This window comes from Tetrao urogallus, assembly GCF_951394365.1.
Source record: "Tetrao urogallus genome assembly, chromosome: 4".
NCBI lineage: Eukaryota > Metazoa > Chordata > Aves > Galliformes > Phasianidae > Tetrao > Tetrao urogallus.
Window position 1 is genome coordinate 67,632,835 of NC_136817.1, and position 18,815 is coordinate 67,651,649.

At 35.7% G+C, this 18,815-nt stretch overlaps 1 protein-coding gene across 3 annotated transcripts in view; it reads right to left on the minus strand.

Annotated features, from left to right (window-relative positions):
- CTNNA2 (catenin alpha 2) overlaps nt 1–18,815 on the minus strand; it is a gene marked incomplete at both ends in the record, with an annotated part of 398,157 nt that overhangs the window by 235,998 nt on the left and 143,344 nt on the right. The gene's annotated exons all lie outside the window — the stretch shown is intronic.

Here is an 18,815-nt window from a genome sequence, read left to right on the forward strand (position 1 = left end):
AGAAAACACATTTTGAATATTTGCATAGAGGAAACATAGGAACAAGGAAATAAAAGAGCTCTTTACCCCAAAAATTTACCAAGAGGCATGAAAGGAATCTCAAAGGTGATGCCATCGGCCTTTCCAGTATCATTTGGAATTAGCACTACAGTAACATTCACATTTGCTCACACATCACTTTAATCCCAGAACAGGATTTTCTAGTACTGCCCTAGCTGCAGAGAATGGAAGTTGTGTCTCAGTGCAAGGAAGTATTTCACCCTCTCTGATAAAACCCTGTATGACCAATTTAAATAAAAGAAAATGAGCGTCCTGTCTGGGTGCATATACTGGAGCTCAACGCCAGTCCTTTTAGAAATTGCAATGCTTTCTGGTTCAGCATGTATACAGTGAGAGTAATTGCTGAGCACAAATATTTCCTACCCCGCATAGAGCTGGAGCAAGGACATTGCCCTGCCCTGGCACTCTGCTGCAACCCTAAGGAGCCTTGACTGAAAGTCTCACAAATGCTGCCAGCTGATGTTGGCTAGACTGTAGAGGGCACTTAAAACAACACAGCAAATGCGGGACTTCGGACCACACACTGTCCCATCCTTGTTTGCCTCAAGCCCCATTGGACTGAAGCAGTTAAGCAAAGTGGACAACAGACAGGTAAAAGAGTTTTATAGTCCGAAAACTATAATGCAATGCTTTTTCTTTCCCAGCAGACAGTCTAGCTAGAAGAGGAGGACAGTTCAGCATGAGAAATGGGAAGCAGATAAATTTGGAAACCCAAGTCTGCCCTCCTGGGAACTGTGTTGCAGAAATGTTTAAGAACTCCTAACAACCGTTTTAAGCTCCTGTGGAGAAGCACTTAATAGGCAAAGGACTCTCATAAAATGACATGCTGGCCTTAGAAATACACCTGTAGCAGTGACCACACTGCAAGAACACTGAAGCATGACTTGGCCATAAGTCTATAGAGCTGCTTAGAAAAGTGTCATATAAAGACTTTCATGGGATTTTACATCTTTCACACAATTGCCTTCTTTACTGATCAAGGAGATGCAGAATGAATTTCCTAAGAACCAAAGTCTCCCCAGTTTTGACCTAGACTTTGTTAACATTCAATGTAAGGAAATTCTTCACATCTGACCAATGTGAAGTTAGGATATTTAAAAAACAAAACAGAACAAAAAAATGCAGATTTCAAGAAGCATAAAGCAAATACTGCACAAGATCATAGTTTGAAACAGTTGCTAGGAGAAGAGCAGAATGGGAACAAGGAAGATAAAGAAGTCAAGGAAAAATCATCCGTGTGAATTGTTTTGTATTCACATCTCCTCAGTTAAGCCTTTGGTGCATTAGTCCATGTAGGTCTTACCAAAGCTTGGGAAGTGACAGGACTGCAATACAATAGGACTAAGAAATAAGTAATTTCCTGTGGCACTGATGATCCCGGAGCAGCTTCCAGATTTTTGACATTCACCAGCACTACCAGAGTTCATATAGATTTTGACACAATTTTAACCGAGCAAACTCTTGCTAAGGAGAGTTAGAACACTTAGCAAGGAGATTCAGAGATTGTTAGATAGATAATTAACATTTTTTGTTACTTTCCAGTATTTTGTCAAGGTATTCAAAATGATATGATATGAAAAAGTTTTTCTCTTCATTTGTTTGGCAGCCACTCAGAATTTAAGTAGAAAAGTGGCTGCAGTGCTCAGGGCTGAATTATATCGGATTATATTTGTACCATTTCATCTCCAGAAGTCAGGAAAGAGAGCAACACAAAGTTTTTAAATATTCAGTCTTTACAACAAGCAAACAACCTGGTAGAGTAGATTTCAAACTCTGGTTAAGGATTAACATAATAATGTTTTGAAAATGAAGGATATGTGAAGACAACTACAATTTTCAATTATCTATTTCCTAAGGCTTTGCATTAAGCAATTTTTGGTATCCTGAGCTGTAACACCTCTGTCTTTAGCATTATCTGCCAACAAATAAACATCAAAAGCAAGTGATTTCAGTGGCATCCACTCAAAGAAAAAAGGTGTTAAGAAATTTGTAGGTAAACAGAAAATGAAAAAAGAATTGTGTATTTTCTTCATAAAATATATAGGGTTGTTTTGGAGCTCTCAACTAGCCAAAGTTTTTGCTCTTGTCTGTGATAGTAAGAGAAAGCTGAGGCACCAGATATATATTTCTTATTTCCTAGGTCTGTTTATTTTAGGATTTAATTGCTATACAAAACAAAGTTACTGATTATTGAAAAAAAAGGGTGCGTTTGTGTGCCTTTCTCAAATTTTATTCACAGTTTGTAAGTAATAAAGAAGTGTGAGTCAATTAACTGTATTGAATGTAATCATAAACCCGTAAATTCTTTTTACTGTATTGAGTTCCAGCTTTGCATACTAATAGCTCATATTCATTCTTTTTCTTGGAAGTTTTCAGTGCTACATGCTAATTAGATAAATTGCAGTATTCTTTTTTAGTGGCTATTGCAAACAAGCAGTTAAGAATTTTAAAATAACAATTGCTTCTTTGCTTTAAAGGGAATCCCGCATCTGTTCACCCGACCATAACATGCTTGAAGGCTGTACTGTAGAGAAATATCTGCCACTTACACAACTGGAGAAGTTCACTAAAATATTTTTCAGTGTGCAAAGAGTCAAGAAAAGAGTTAAACAGAAAGACAAAGGAAAGGTGTCTCTGGCTGGGGAACAGATCCTCAGATAAAGCACCGAGTCCAATTAGGGCACTGTGCTTTGAGATAACTGCAATCTTGTTTGAGAATGTACAAATGGAAACTGCAGACACCTTGAAGAGGTGCAGGGAACGTGGTGTAGGAGAGAAGATTCTTTATTTATTCTAAAAGGGAAAAAGAAAAGATGGATTGTTCCACTTTAGTCAACTACAGCATGAGTAACACTGGGATCTAGAGAACTTAAATGGGCCAAAAGAACATTTTTTAGAGATGAACTCTATTTTATCCTCCCACTAAAAGAGAAGAAGGAATAGGGTGACTTCCTCAGGTGTCCTGTAAACAACTGTAGACTGCTTTAAAAAGAAGATGAAAAGGCAAATCTGAAACTGAAATAAGCCTTAAACTAGTTCATTTAAATTTTTAAGATATACAAAAGCCAATTACCTTTCATTTCTAGGTCACTTAAACCATGTTTTCTTATATATTCATTATATGACTACATTTAATTTAAATGTAAAAAGCATTTAAACTATCCTTGGCCACAGGAATTACCATGTTCCTCAAGAAAGTTACTGAATATCCTTAGCACATCTCATAAACGCCTCTACACTAATGATCTAATTCATTGTTAGTGTTCTTTTTGCTTTTCAGTTATTACAGTCCAGTTTTGGAATATAAAATATGCTTTCTGAAATAAGAGTTTTCATCACTTATGTACTTCCAGCTAGCAAAGCAGAAAATAGAGAAAATGGCTATTTCTATTTCATATTGCTTAATATCCATCATTTTAATGGAAATGAGATAAAGTAGATAATGGTAATAAGAATAGCATTAGCAGCACATATATATATTACATATTTCTCAGAGGTACCATTGTTGTACCATTTACATTGTTAATATTAAAATGTCTCGAGCAGTACAACCCAGTGTAACCAATACTATAAATATTACCTTTAATAAAAAGAGTTGAATGAGATTTTAACCTTGAATTTGATAAAATGTTGAAAATAACTTTTATATGTATATGACCTAGCTCGTGTGAATAGCTAAGTACTTTTTCCTTCAAATAAATCTTTCTCCAAAGTAAAACTTCCTTGGACTATTCTTAGCTGTAATATCTTCTGCACATTAAGCGATCATAGACCTTTTCTGTACTTCTTGTAAGCGTAAGTGAGAAGCAGAAATGTCAATTTAGATGAAGCCTTTGTAAGTAGAATTAAACACAAAGAAACACTTTAAGAAATGTTCAATTTTGGGGTTACTTCAGTAGAGAAAAGTGTTCAGAAAGTTATCCACATGTTCAAATAACTTGAGTCCAGGTAGAAATACAACGTAAAATAGTTTTTGAATTAGAACACTTTGCAAAAGAAGAAAAATAAATTTAGATTCTACGAAATAATCAGGACACAGATCATCAAAACACTGAGGTTGGAAGAGTCCTCAGGAAATTTCTAGCCCCATCTTCTAGTTAAGGCAGGGCTGGCTGTCAGAGAACAGTGCCTCCTCGTGCTCATCCCACGTGTTTGTATCCTAACAGATCAAATTCCAGCGTGGAAATGTGTATTGCATTCAGAGTGTAGTTCTGTGCCACTGGAGCTATGAATGAGAAGGTCTTCACCTTGCTTATCTAAAGGTGACAGGGTCAAGAAAAAGGCAAAAATGAGGACAAAACATTAATGGTAGGGTTAAGCCAAAGATGGCCACTGGGGAGGAAATGGCAAAGCTTAGGCAAGGGAGAAATGTAAAAATCAGCCTATGAGAAAAGTGAATTCTTAGCCAAATGTTACTAGCATGGGATGGTCATACAAAGTATATTCTGTCTTCTGACCAATGCTGCTGCTTTGACTACTTTGATAAAAAGATGGTTGATCCGGATAATATATGACCTAAAGTATTCATAATTGCCAGTTAACTAAATAACTATGGAGAATTATTATTTTTTAATGTAGATAAGACAAAGCCGATAGTAGCCTTTGATATTCATGCTGGCGGTCATGAAATTTGATTAAGCAAGAAAATTGGAATGAATCTTTAACATGCAATTGGATGAAAATACCACACTTGAAGAAATGGATAACTGTAAGGAATCATGACTTAAATATTAGGAATGGGTTAGAAGTTGAAAGTACAAAGCTCAACTTCTTACACTATAGACTATTGATACTAATTTCTTTTTGGCTATAGAATTCCCAGGTGTATATAGTAATGAAAGACCTATCATTCTAAGTAAATATAATCTAATGTATTAATATATAGGATCTGTAAAAAGGCAAATGCAATATTATGAGTGTCAGGTGAGCACAGATAGGAAGTACTGATTATACCGTGTAAGGTAATGGCAAGTTTTCATCTGGAACTCTGTGTACTTCAGTCATTTACGTTCAAGAAAGAGGAATTTAAATCATTAGAGAAAGGTGTTAGGAGGATGTGCTAGGATGATAAAGGGTAACAAAGCTGGAATTATATAGTTCCACCAAAAGGAAGGCTGCTGGGAGACTGTTCTGTTGAAAGATACCATGAAAAGCAACTGTCCAGAGTAAGATTTACTAAGAATAAAGGATAGAGTTAGTGGAAAATGAATGGGCTGTGAATGGGCTGGAACCAAATACAAACTGAAGACTACAAGGTTTCTGAAAATAACAAGATTGAGGTTCTGAAACAGCCCTTCAGGAGGAACAGAGAAAAACATAAGTCTTAAATATATTGAGAACTTTCATAGAATCACAAGTAAGATTAAAAGGTCTGTCTGCAACAGTGGATGTCTGGTTACAAGAAATGCAGGAACTTTATTTTCAGCTTGTATTCCTTTTGTCTCAGATCAATATATAGGGAAGTATCAATTGTTTAACAGTATGGGGCTTTCATTCCATATGCCAAGACATAAACTGCTATCTCCATGGTGCAATAGAAAGAATAGAAAGTCCACTACTGAGAGCAGAAGTACTGTTTTATTTTTCATAAAATGCTAGGATGGAGCAATATAGCAGCTAAGAAGAAGAAGAGGCAAAAAAAACACATTCAACTTCAGATCTCCCAAGAATGACATTAAAAAGTTAAGCAGCACTTAGTCTTCTGTAAGATGTCATTTCTGTTTAGTGTAACTGTTAGACACTTAATGTGGATAGATAGTCTAAGCAGACTCTGTGAAGACAGAATTTCTTCCTTTACATCCCCTCTAAAAGCTTTTAAAATCTCTCTGTCAGGAACAATTTGACTGCATATCAATTGCATTCCCATACTACAGCAATACTTATAATAAGGGAATATCACGGGGAAAAAAACCACAGATTTTGATAACTCTGACAGTAAAATGAAACACTGTCAATCTAATCTGCTGGAAAGCTGGGACTGTACATTAACCTCACTTTGCTCATTAAAGTTCTCATTCAATTAAAATAGCAGCTGGGACACGTCTGAATGATACCATGCTGTCATGCTGCCAACAAGTTCATTTCTGGTGCTTCTCCGTTGACCTCAACAATAATGGGATCTGAGACTTCAAAGTTTTTCAATGCATCCTCATGGTTTAGAATAGAGATCAGCTTACAAAACATAAACTGCTTATTTATATCCTTGACACAAAGGATCTGCAGGGCCTATCTGTAACAAATGATTCAGACATTTCCCGGTTATTTTCAGTGCACAGTATGAGGTTTTATGTCTTTAAATGTGGGATTTACATAGATAAAACCATTCTCCTTCAAAAATGAAAGATATGGAAAAGGTTTTACTTCATCTGCTTTTGTCTTTCTCTATTGGTTTTCTTTCCCAAGTTAGAGAAGAAGAAACATGAATTTTATAATTTAGCATAGAGTTATCAAAAGAAAAACAGTTTTATCCTTGACTGTATATACTTAACATACTGAAAGGAATACAATTGAATCAATTTCCATATATATCTCTAAAAAATCGAACTGATACCCAGGGTGAGAAGCATCACTCCCTAAATGCCTATATTCTATGCATTAATACAATTATAATTTTTCAAAAAAATTATTTGAAAAAGAAAAATTACAATTTTTCTTCTTACGTCAGTCTCCATTTCAGTTTTCATGGTGCTCCTAATAAATAGTAATTTGTATACTAGATGTAGACGTATACACGTATATTTGTATACTAGATGTAGATGTAGACGCCTTTAGATAATGTATGAGAATCACAGTATGAAGTCTCAGTAGAGTCACATCTACAAAGAGAAGGTAGTCAGGGATCCAATTTTTAACTTGCCATTTCAAACTAAAGGAGGAAGGAATAAAAATTTCATAGCATCAACACTCTCTGAAAACTCTTTTGTGCTTAAATAGTTTGCCCTGAAAAACTTTCAAGCTGAAAGTAATAAAATTAGCATCACAATTCATTACATCTACTGTGTCCATCCATGAATCGGATAATAGACCTTTGGATATTTCCAAAGGACAAACTGGTGGTTTTATTCTCAATTCCTAATATCACCTAAGCAAAAGCAAAAAATAAAATAAATACTAGATATTTAGGGAAGACTGGGAACAGCTCCATTAAAGTCAATAGTTATACATAAAAATACATAAAACTGGAGAAGGCAGAATAATAAACGCCTTTAGATAATGTATGAGAATCACAGTATGAAGTCTCAGTAGAGTCACATCTACAAAGAGAAGGTAGTCAGGGATCCAATTTTTAACTTGCCATTTCAAACTAAAGGAGGAAGGAATAAAAATTTCATAGCATCAACACTCTCTGAAAACTCTTTTGTGCTTAAATAGTTTGCCCTGAAAAACTTTCAAGCTGAAAGTAATAAAATTAGCATCACAATTCATTACATCTACTGTGTCCATCCATGAATCGAGATTGTTGATAGAACAGCTGCCCAGAGAGGCTGTGGATGCCCCATCCATCCCTGGAGGTGTTCAAGGCCAGGTTGGATGGGGCCCTGGGCAGCCTGGGCTGGTATTAAATGTGGAGGTTGGTGGCCCTGCCTGTGTCAGGGGGGTTGGAGATTCATGATCCTTGAGATCCCTTCCATTCTGTGATTCTGTGATTTTGTGATTGTTATTTAGCAGGACTGTCAATCTGGCGTCTTCAGCGTCCAATACATTGCTTAAAAAGAGAGGTCTAATTAGCCAAGGACAAAATATTCGCATCCAAAAGAGTTAAGAAGTCTTTTCTTTTTTTTCATTCTTTAATAAAGTGGCAAGCTTCTCTGATTTTCACCTCTTTACCATCTCAAGGTAATAAGGAGGAAGATTTTTTTTGTTTTGTCAAAATTTTATGTTTTCCTTTAAAGAGATAATACAAGCTTCTAAATAAGCAAGTTCACTAATAACTGTGTTGATTTGAACTGCCTGTGTACTAATAAAAGAAACATCACTGACATTTCTAAAATATACCTTTTTGACATACCTTTCCAAGGAATACATAAAAAGCTGTATTGGATTTATTCAACAAGAATAACAAAAAATCCCTATTAGCTTCTGAACAGGAAATCTGGGCCAGGGGAAGGATCCAGCAAAAAGGAAGACACATTTCCAAGTCTGTTCATTTTTGAGTCTTCTCTGCTTGACTTTTTAGAGAGCTAAGATATTCTAAATTAGTGTTTCACTATTAAAAAATAAAAATTAAAAAAGCCTTTGGTGAAGAGAAAGCTTTTAGTCCCCCAACAAGAAGCAATTATTACATGGTTCTAGCCAGCCTTACACCTTTATCTTAATGACTGTTTACATCAGAGCTAACCCACTAGGAGGAAATCTAAACTTTCCATTTGGTTCTCTATAGCATCTCTAAGATACATAACAAAAGTATTTACCTCCTTAAAATTAATTATATTTTCCTTTTTTAGAGGGTGAAAATAGAATGAGAATCATGACAATCATCTCAGGGATGTATCTCACCCAGATTGTAAAGACACACCCTGATGAACATAATAGGGAAGTCTTTTCCATTCTTCTATCCAAAACTGTAGATGACATCAATGACAATTTTGCTACCCCAAGTATGACTATATGTGCTTGTTAATGTGGCTGTAGGAGTGGTCTGTTAAAAAAGTACTTTCTCAAAGAAAAGAGGGCAGAATATTCATGTTGCTAGAGACCACCTCCACTTCTCCTCCACTATGTGCTTGGGTTTTGGTGCTGACACCCTCATGAGAAGCATATTCTACATTACTATTCATTAAGAGATTCAGGTATTAGGGAAAAGATGAAGAGATTTTTACCACGAGAGAGCTGCCAGATACTACAGGGAGTAAATATCATGATAAAATGAGTTTTAAAAGAAAACAAAACTAAATATTTTCTTTTAATTGACCTTTTTAGGTACCAAGAGGTTTTTGATCTCCAAATACTAGCCTTCTGCTCCCTTAAGAACACATTTAAAGAGTTAAATAAAACACTTTTTAATGTACCAGGACTTCCCTGTTTTGCTCCATGGACATGATTTGACCTAAGACTTGACATCTTCTCTCCTATTTTTTTTTTTAATTTTTTTTTTAATATGTATTTGTTTCCGTGATCTTTCTCTTAGTGACCAGTGGGGCTCTTCACTATTAGGCAGTGCCAATGAAATGCTGAAAATATGAGACCCCATAAAACCCAAAGATTTATAGCAATATAAAATCCTTTCACAGGAGAAAAGCCATGTAAGAAAAAAAAATGTGCACCACCTTGTCTCTTCTTCCAAGTGACTCCCTTCCCTGTGTACCAACCTTGTTTTCTTTCCTCCTCTCCATCCACCTTCTTTGCCTTCTTTCTTTACCAAGGCGGTTAGCACTGAGTTATAGAATCATAGAATTGTTAGAGCTGGAAGGGATCTTCAAATGGATCATCTGGTCCATTGCCCCTACAGTGTACAAGGACATTACAGAGTACAGGGATATGATCAGGGTGCTCAGAGTTCTGTCCAGCCTCATCTTAGTATTTTCAGTGACCTGTTCAGGTACATCACTGTCACGGGTAATTGGTTACACCAGATTACCCTGTGCAAAGTCTGCAGAAGTGCAACTCTAGGTGCAGGGACCCTGTACACAGCCCTGCTATTTGCCTTAGAATGATGCTGTACAAGTTGCACCACCTTCCTGTCCTTCAAATTTCCATCCAAATGGAGTTATTAATATTTAATCTTTCATAAGTCTACAGCAAAAAAGCGATACTATTTCCTTTTCTTTTTCATAATTAACTCTTCTGATGTTCTGACTTATTTTATTCCCACTCTTCATTCTAAGTTTGCTAGTGGAGTAGGAGGAAATTAAGTTTGGTAGCATGTTGCAGTATAGTCTTTCCCACTGAGCCTTTAAGATGTATATTCAAGCTCCAATATCTGGAAAAAATCAAGAAGCAGTTACATGGTACATCCAATTGGTTTAACAAATACATTCAGGCATTATGATGCTTTGGATTCTCATCAGATATCTGTTTGCTTTTTAAGAAAGGTATTTTATTATTTATTTATTTTTAATAATACATGAACTGAATAAATGAAATGCCATTTTTTTTTGCTGTATATTTTACAAAGCTGTCACCTAGCAGTTAAAAATGTTCAATAGATTGATAATGATCTTCACTGTCCCCAGCTGCACTTTGTTTTTACATTCTTTCACACCTAATCCTCACCATCTGCGCATTCAATATTAGACACAATCCCTGGTGGAGCTCACAGCAGATAAGCCTGCAGCTCAGTGGTTCTGACAAATTTCTCCCATCAGTCAAACAACATCCCAAGCACCTACAATTACTTCACAGCATTACAGAGAGAGATACTCAGCTGAGTCAGAGAAATGCATTAATATTACTTTGCAATTATTCAGTACCTGGGAGAACTATACTTCTAAATTACTCATAGATCATTAGCACACAGATGTTACAGGTTTTCATGTATTTTACATTTTCATAACAAAATTGTAGTGTCTGTTTATCTCCATATTAGCACAGTGCCTGCTTTCTCTTTGTAACAGACGCAGAATTTGAAATAGAAGTTTGATTGTTTGCAAACAATCTGGGTATAAACTATGTAGAAATATCATTTAAAGGTCAGTTTTAAAACAGTCATTACAGTTTTGGAATGTTAGACTTTTTTTAGCAATTATTTGAAATAAGGCTAGCCTTATTTCCTAGCCTTAGAGCTATTTGCACAGAGAAATACGCAATGCAGTTAAAGAAGTCTTTATACTTAAGACAGAAGGTGCTGTATAATTCACTTTTCACATCATTCAAAGATGCTTCAACAGCTTTCATTAATGTTGAAAAGTTCACAGCAAGTTATTTCAGCAATATTCATTCCTACAATGCTTTTGAAGTCATGATTATGTCTGACTTCAAATCAAACAATGATCTGACACATCTGCTAGGTTAATAAATGCTGTCTACTCTGTTGTTTATCATTATTTTTCTATGAAGCAGATCTTGTAGTCTTTTTTCATACTAGAATTAAAGCCTGAAGGATGCAGTCCATTACTAGTGCTCTGTGCTAGGGTGATCTACATGACAGTGCTACTTTTGTACTTGGCAATTTAAGAAAGAGAAACATAAGGTTACCAAATCAGTATGGTTTTGTGTTGGTTTTCATCAAATCAGTATGGTTTATGTTGTTTTTTGTTGTTGAAGTTGTTGTTATTATCACATGTAACTTAACATGTATTACACGTGTCACACATTATTAACACGTGTAACTTAAATGAAGAGTGCAGAAAGTAATTTGTGCTACTACAAAGCAGGAAGCCAACAAATTTAGATTACCAGCACAGAACCACTGTAACTGAATCTGACTGCATTCTTTTAACTGAACAGATTGAGCACTGCTAGATTGTAAAACTAACAATATTTTCAATTCAATACAATATTTCTCTTCCTTTATAAAAATCATGGCTCCCAGATAAGTTTGAATCTACGGGAAGTACCAATTTCATGCTACAGTATTTTCCTTGTTGCTTTCGAAATAATGAATAGTTTTACGAAAGAGAGAAAATAAAGTTGTAATTTCTGCCTCAGAAAAAAAAAAAAAAAAAAAAAAAAAAAAAAAAAAAACCTCAATTTTCCAGAAAGCAATAAGCATAGTTATCTTCTATTGAAATACGTGAATAATGGGTTTTAATGATGACTCTTCCACTAATTTAGTAACACTTTCTCCCAGCTGACTAAAACAGGCTTTATTCAATGAACCTCAATGAATTCAAACATCTGAACACCATAAGGTAGCACTGCTGCAATGACACAGTGCTGCATATCTAAACAGTACAAATGCATACATTTTAGCTAGCTTCAGTCGATAATGGATCGGCTGTATTTGCTCTCCTCAGTAGCAAATGTTCTTTACAATAAAATTAGCCTTCAGAAAGAATATTTCAAAGCAGCCAGTGAACACGCTTAGCTGGGTGAAACGCAACGCAAGGTCCACAATAATATGTCCTCCAGTTCCTTGCTACTGGCTACAGTGATTCTCCAATGAATTTCCTTATCCCTCATTTTAGGAAACAACTGCCTCACTCATCAATTTCTTGAGTATAAAAGAATAATTCCCAGGAACATTAAATGTTGATGTTAAAAACCTTGGATGGTCTGCAAATATTACTTGTGTGCAGATCCAAAATTTAATATTTTTTGGATCAAAATGGGATTCTTATTCTTTGAAGGGCTACACATAATCGGTCAGTTCATGTTCTCTTCCAGAGTCAGTGGAACATGATAATATTGAATTTAAGGTACACGAAGCTGTAGTGTACCAACTCATCTAATCTGACCAAAGCTTTCTGCCACCTGCAGTCCTGGATTTCTGCAAGTCAAGCTAGAAATGGTTCATGAAACATAACTGCAAGTAGGATGAGAGTGCCACCATTTTTACTAGAGCACTTGTCTAATGAATTCCAGGAACTGTTCTTGAGAGATGTCAAGAAAAATACTTCCTGAGGAACTTTGCAAGGACGTTAGGATGATGGAGAAAGGGAAGGGACCTGGAAATTAGATCAGAAAGGAGAAAGAAACACATCTAAACAGTAAAACTAAGCAGTACAACAGAAGTAAATACACAGGGTAAAAGAGGTGGATGTTTGCAGAACGGTGTGAAATGAACGAGACAGGATATCTGCTAGGATAACAGCATATCATAGTATAATTAAATATTTACCATAATGAGTAGTCACAAGGCAGTAGCCATATGCAGAACTCATATTTCCTTCTGACTGCTTGGCCTTGCAGCCCTAGTAGTGCTCTTTTGAGAAGTCCATGTGGTGTGTCTTCAATGTAGTTATATACACACACTACGTGCCACACACCAATTTTCATATGGGCATATTATCATTCCTTACAAATTAATTAAGCCTAACAGAACCTATGATTAGACAGGTAAGGATTATTATTGCAGTTTTACTATTGGGAAAAAGGCAGAGTGACATTAAGTGTCTTACCAGAGTAAAGGAATCTCTAAATGATGGTGAAAACACAAGCCAAAGTCCCTGATTCCCAAACAAATGATGATAAGCTTGAAGATTTTATGCACAGGAATAAAACAATTTTTTCTCTGTTTGTTTTTTAATACGGCCTTTTCCAGCTGAAAATGACTTCTACAATTGGATTACTAACAGTAATACTTAGGAATCTCTCCTGCCTAAATCAATCCTACATCTTTCTAAACTTCTCATGTTCTTCATTTTATGGTTTTGTTTTCAGATGACTTTCAGCAACATTTACTCCATTTATGTGTATTTCTGTGACATATGGGAGAACCGTCTTTATAAAGCCATAGGTCTAAACAGAATGGAACAGTCAAGTTGGAAGGGACCTACAAAAATCATCAAGCCCTACTTCATTTAATTAATTGAAATGTCTTTGCAGATTGACAAATACATTAGAGAAATTACAGTTTCTTGTATCTCTCTGGCCAATTTAGACAGGAGCACACACAGACATCAAAGTATCATCTGATTATTTTTAAACTTCAACTATACAACAACTTGGTAATAAGAAATGAGATTTTAGCAAATGACTTGTAATTTCAGATCACAGACTAATAAGTAATGAAACAATACTTTCAAGTGACCATCATTTTCACAGGCCATTTATAACTACTACACAGTATAAAAAAAAAAAAAAAAAAGGAGAAAAATAGTAGTGTTTTCCAATGTTTAAAACTACAGGTAATGCAAGTTTCAAGAATCCAGAAGAACTGAAATACCATTAGACTAATCCAATGTAGCAGTTCCTATATTCCTGATGAAAAAATGCCATATACACGTACTGTTATATCCATTAGTAGTAGCAATGACCAACTGAGCCCAAATCACATTTCTTACTCTATGTTTAATCGCAACATCTGTGATTTCCTGTGATTTGCCCTTATAAAACCCTACAAATTAAGTGAGCCCTATCTGCTCCTTCCAGTAGCAGCTGCCACTGAACATGCAAATGTCCCTCTGCATACTGCTCAATACCTTGAAAGCCAACCAGACAGTTGTCTTCTTAGACTTGAAACCCCTTATTTTTGAACTAAGGAATATTAATGTTTTTCATACTTTGTTTGTTACATAAATCAGTATCCAGAATGCATTTTTAAGAAAGAACAAAACATGAAACAAAGATAGACAAACCTCAGTGGACAATCAAGTTCTGTTGACGCTCTTTAAAAGGTCAAGACTGTCAGCTTCCACTTCAAGAAAGACAATGTAAGAGATTCCTATAGAGCCCCTCAGAACTGATCTCTTACTTCAGTTCTTGTCCAGCTCTGTGCACCAATTATACTCTTCAGAGGACATAGAAACCTTGTCAGTTTTTCAGAAATCTCCTATGTTATCTTAAAATTGCAATTGGACTGGGCTCTGCTACAATACTCCCCACACAAAAACCTACACAAACCTACTCTGGTCCTTCCTTTAAAAAAAAATAACAATAATTTAATTTAATTTAATTTAATGTTATTTCGTGTGTGTGTGTGCATGTGTGTGTGTGGATTCCCCTCCCTTTCTGATCAGTGACTCTTCGGTCTGTTTCCAATATTCTTTGCACACAGACCCAATGTGATATGACACAAAATTACAGCCAGTATGAATCATTACAAAAAAGTGACAGAAACATGAGTTTCTACACTAAGCAGGTATATCAGCAAGCATTTTTTCCACTTAGGAGAACTAATCTTGTTCTTTTCTGTTGCCAAAGCAGTAGGCATTCCATGATCACACCATTGCTCTCTTATTGCCAATAACTCTCCTCTTCTGACTTAGAGCTCTGCTGCAAGTGCACTCAGAAAAGCCCTGAGATGCAAACACCAGAAATTGAGGAATAGCCTCTATCAGCAGCACAGGGAAACAGAATGACTCCGTCAAAGTGCAAATATAGGGTAAACTTGTCTAACACATCAGATAATGAGTTTGGAATCAGCCTCCAATGTAGCTGAAGGAAAGAAAATGAAAGTTGACTGAGCACTGGTTTATTATTCCAAAGCATTCAAAATGCTTTGAACCCTTCAGCAGACAACACATTTTCCCATTCCTAAAAACAACAGATAAAAAGAAAATATCAAGACATGAAGGATGGAATGGAATGGAAGAAAACGGAACAGTAACTATTTGGAAGAAAACTTCCAAATAGTTCAGTTGGAAGAGACCTTCAAAGATCAGCTAGTACTTGTCCACTTCAGAGGTAACCAAAGGTTAAAGGACATCATCAAGGGCATTTTCTAAACATCTCTTGAATTTTCTGCTTTCTCAGCTCTAAAACCTGTGAGATAAACAAAAAAAGGAGTGCCTTGAAGTCCTCCAGTTTCTGTCCTGATCTACAGAGGCCATAGAAGGTCTCCAAAATCACTGTAGTCAACTGCTGCCTAGAATCCAGCTCCATTTCTGGCCCTCAAAGAAATAGCTTAATGTGTGCAAAATGGCGGGAAAAAATATGAGAATTAACAATTACTAAATGGCAAATCTACCATCTGAGAAAATGAAAATAGTTAACTATTAGAGAAGTTTCCTAATGGTTATGTAGATTCTGCATAATGGACTAATATAAAAGAAAGGAAGGATTTATTTCTGGCAGATCCTGTCTGCTTTGAAAGGGATTTAATTGAGGGAAATTTGTTGCTCTGTGTTATGCAGAGGTCAAAACAGATAATCAAATCTATCTTCCCTTGATTTATAATCTGTAAATCTACATTTGTCTTTCACTAGAAATTTCATTTATCTTTTCCATGAAGAACGATGGGAATTAATTAAAATTTTAGAAAATTTTACTAGTGTAGCAGTGACAGTGTCTTTTTTCATTAAGATAATATTATACAAAGACTATGCCACATTTACTACTACTTAGAAGTAATTAAGGCAGCCCAAATAATGAATTCAAATTGTTCATAAATCCTTACCTGTTGCAATAGCAAAGGGTAAAATCACCTTTAACTTGATGTGATATGCAACAATATATTAGCTAAAGCAGTCATAAGACACAGACAAAAATAGGGCAACCTAAATTACACAGTTAATGTATGGTGACCTGATAGTTACAAGATATCTCATATCTTAATGATGTCCACTAAACTTGCACAAAAAATAATACAGGCTCCAAATTTCTGCTGTATGCATACTTCCCAAATACATTAAAAAAAAAAAAAGTTTATTTTAGAAAGCAAGTAGAAATGTTTCATGCTACCTGATGTACAATTTTTTGAGGTTCTTTTCTGCTTGTGCTTTGTGTTTCTGTTTTGTTTCTTTTCTGTGTGTTCTTAATGCAGCCTTATGGTACCTTGTGGACACTGTATTACACTTAGCCTTCTCATATATTTTTCATGGCTTCATGCTTCCTTACTGTGGAAAAGCAATACTTAACAAGACCTTTCTTCACAGAATCTTTCTTCTCTGCTTACTAATAAGCTTAGTTCTAAGCAAACTCTCTGTATTGATTTCCTTCATACTTCAAATAAAGTCTATCAGAGCTTAAGATTTACAAACAATGTGCATGCCATTCTTCTCACCTATCCTCATTTAATCTCTATCCTCACCTCCCTTTTTTTTCACATTACTTTTTTTAATTCTAGCAGTTACACTGTTTTTATTTATCCACTGTCCTCTTTCTTTTCTCACTTTCTGCAGCAATCCCCTTTCACCCAGCAGGTAGTGCCTGTGCTGTGTGGATGGTGGGGCCAAACCTCTTATGCAGAGTTTATCAGGAACATGGAGAGAATAAGAAAGAAATACGAGAGGGAGAAAATAACTATACTACAGGGAACAAATAAAATGTTTTTAAGTTGTGCAATGATTCTTAGAACAAGAACAAAAGCATGGTGACTCACAGGTCTTAACAGTCTCCTGCAGAAGAATTAATGCTAGAAATGAGAACTTTGAGTTTCCGAAACAAAAGACCCCATAAGATGTATTTCTGTTTGTAGGCAGAAATAAAGTAGACAAATACAGTGCAGAAGGAGTATTCAAAGGCTTGCAGGTTTTCAAACCAAACCTTCCTTTCATCTAGACCTTTGACACTCCTTGTGTGAAAATTCAGCTTCTAACAGCATTTCCTTCTTTAACTCCTAGTTTGCTTTAACTGTGGACTGCCTGCTCTGCTGCTCCACGGTGGAAGATGCTGATAACAATTTGACACCGCTTCCGCCAGTGTGCTGATCACCTTCCAGCTCTTGCTCCTACTGACTGCAAATGGGGCACAGGGATCTCTCTGATTCACGCTTATTTTGGTATCACAGTGCATTGTGTCTTGAAGGCTAGCAGTACTTATCTAGCAGTAAAAATCTCAGGAATAGGAAACAGAACACTAAAACCTAGGGTGGACAGCTGCTATCTCCAAAAAGAAAAAATACAGTTGCCTGCCAGTAAGTTCATATGTTAAATACGCGTGTTGAAAAGGGTAGGAACATAGTTTTATCCTAAATTGCTTCCAATCTGAAAGACAAGAAACAGACACAAACACACACAATGCAACAATGAGAATGCTGACTCCAGAAGCATGAGATCAAATCACAATTGCAAGCAAGAACAGTAAATAAAATTATATGGATGTCAATTAGTTTTCATGTCTTTTAGCAATAACCCGGTGTCCTGAACAAGAGACCAGATCCGACAAGCAATTTCAGTACATCTAATTCTTATTTATCTACTTCTACCTCCATGAGCATCCAATAACTTTGTGGAGCTGTATCCAAATTCCTGTGTTATGTATTATTGGAATAAATCCACATGAAAACTTTGCCTCGGTTTCCCTAGAGTACTTGACTGCAACAACAGATAGCATCTCATTTCCATTATACAGCTATGTTCATTCTCCAATTACCACTAATGACCACCTTGCTTTATAAAAGATCAAAGGTGCTGAAAGAACATGAAATAAATATACCTGGAGGTGTAAAGAAGCTGGCTGACAGATTCTGAAAACAGATGGAAAAAGAAAAACAAATTGACAAAACAAAGTTTTTAGTGTTTTTTTGTTGTTGTTTTGTCTTGTAGGTGGGAAAAAAGGTGGAGACAATAAAGAGAATAGTAAAATTATTTTGCTTATGAAAAGAAAGGAAATATGCATATGAAGTATAGAGCTTGCTGTGATAGTTCTTGTCTTCTTTTTTTTCCAAATAATTCAACACTTGGAAGATATTGGGGTGTGGGTTTCTTGTGCTGTTTTTATTTTCTCAGTCTCCCCTCAAACTCTAGTTAAAATACAGACTAAAAGCCTCATTCACTGATTAATTTCTAGAGACGTATAGAGTTACAAGAATAAGTATGCTAAGTATAGATATTTAATGAAGTGCCAAAGCATAAAATAGAAAATTTTCACCGTTTTTCCCTACACGTTTACATATCCCTTTTCATGTGTGCATATACATACCAAATTCTTTTTGGAAGGGAGAGCATTATAATTTTGAATTCTACTTCTCACCTTAACAAACACGATTTTCCCATGCACTGCTCTATGCTAAAGAGTAGAAACATTACAGCCAGCTCTATCCTTCCACAAGCAGACTCAGTAAGCCTCATCCAATTAAGATAACAACAAAAACTATAATCTAGGAGAGGCCTGGCTTAAAAAAAATCCCAATTCAGAAGGCACCAGCAGAAGGAAAGCAGCACAGCATTCACATCCCTTTCTACTAAAAGTATGAATGAAGTACAACTGAGAGTGTGGAACATCATTTCTTTTTCCCAATGGCAGCTTCCCAAGTGCTGAAGCTGCAGCCAACT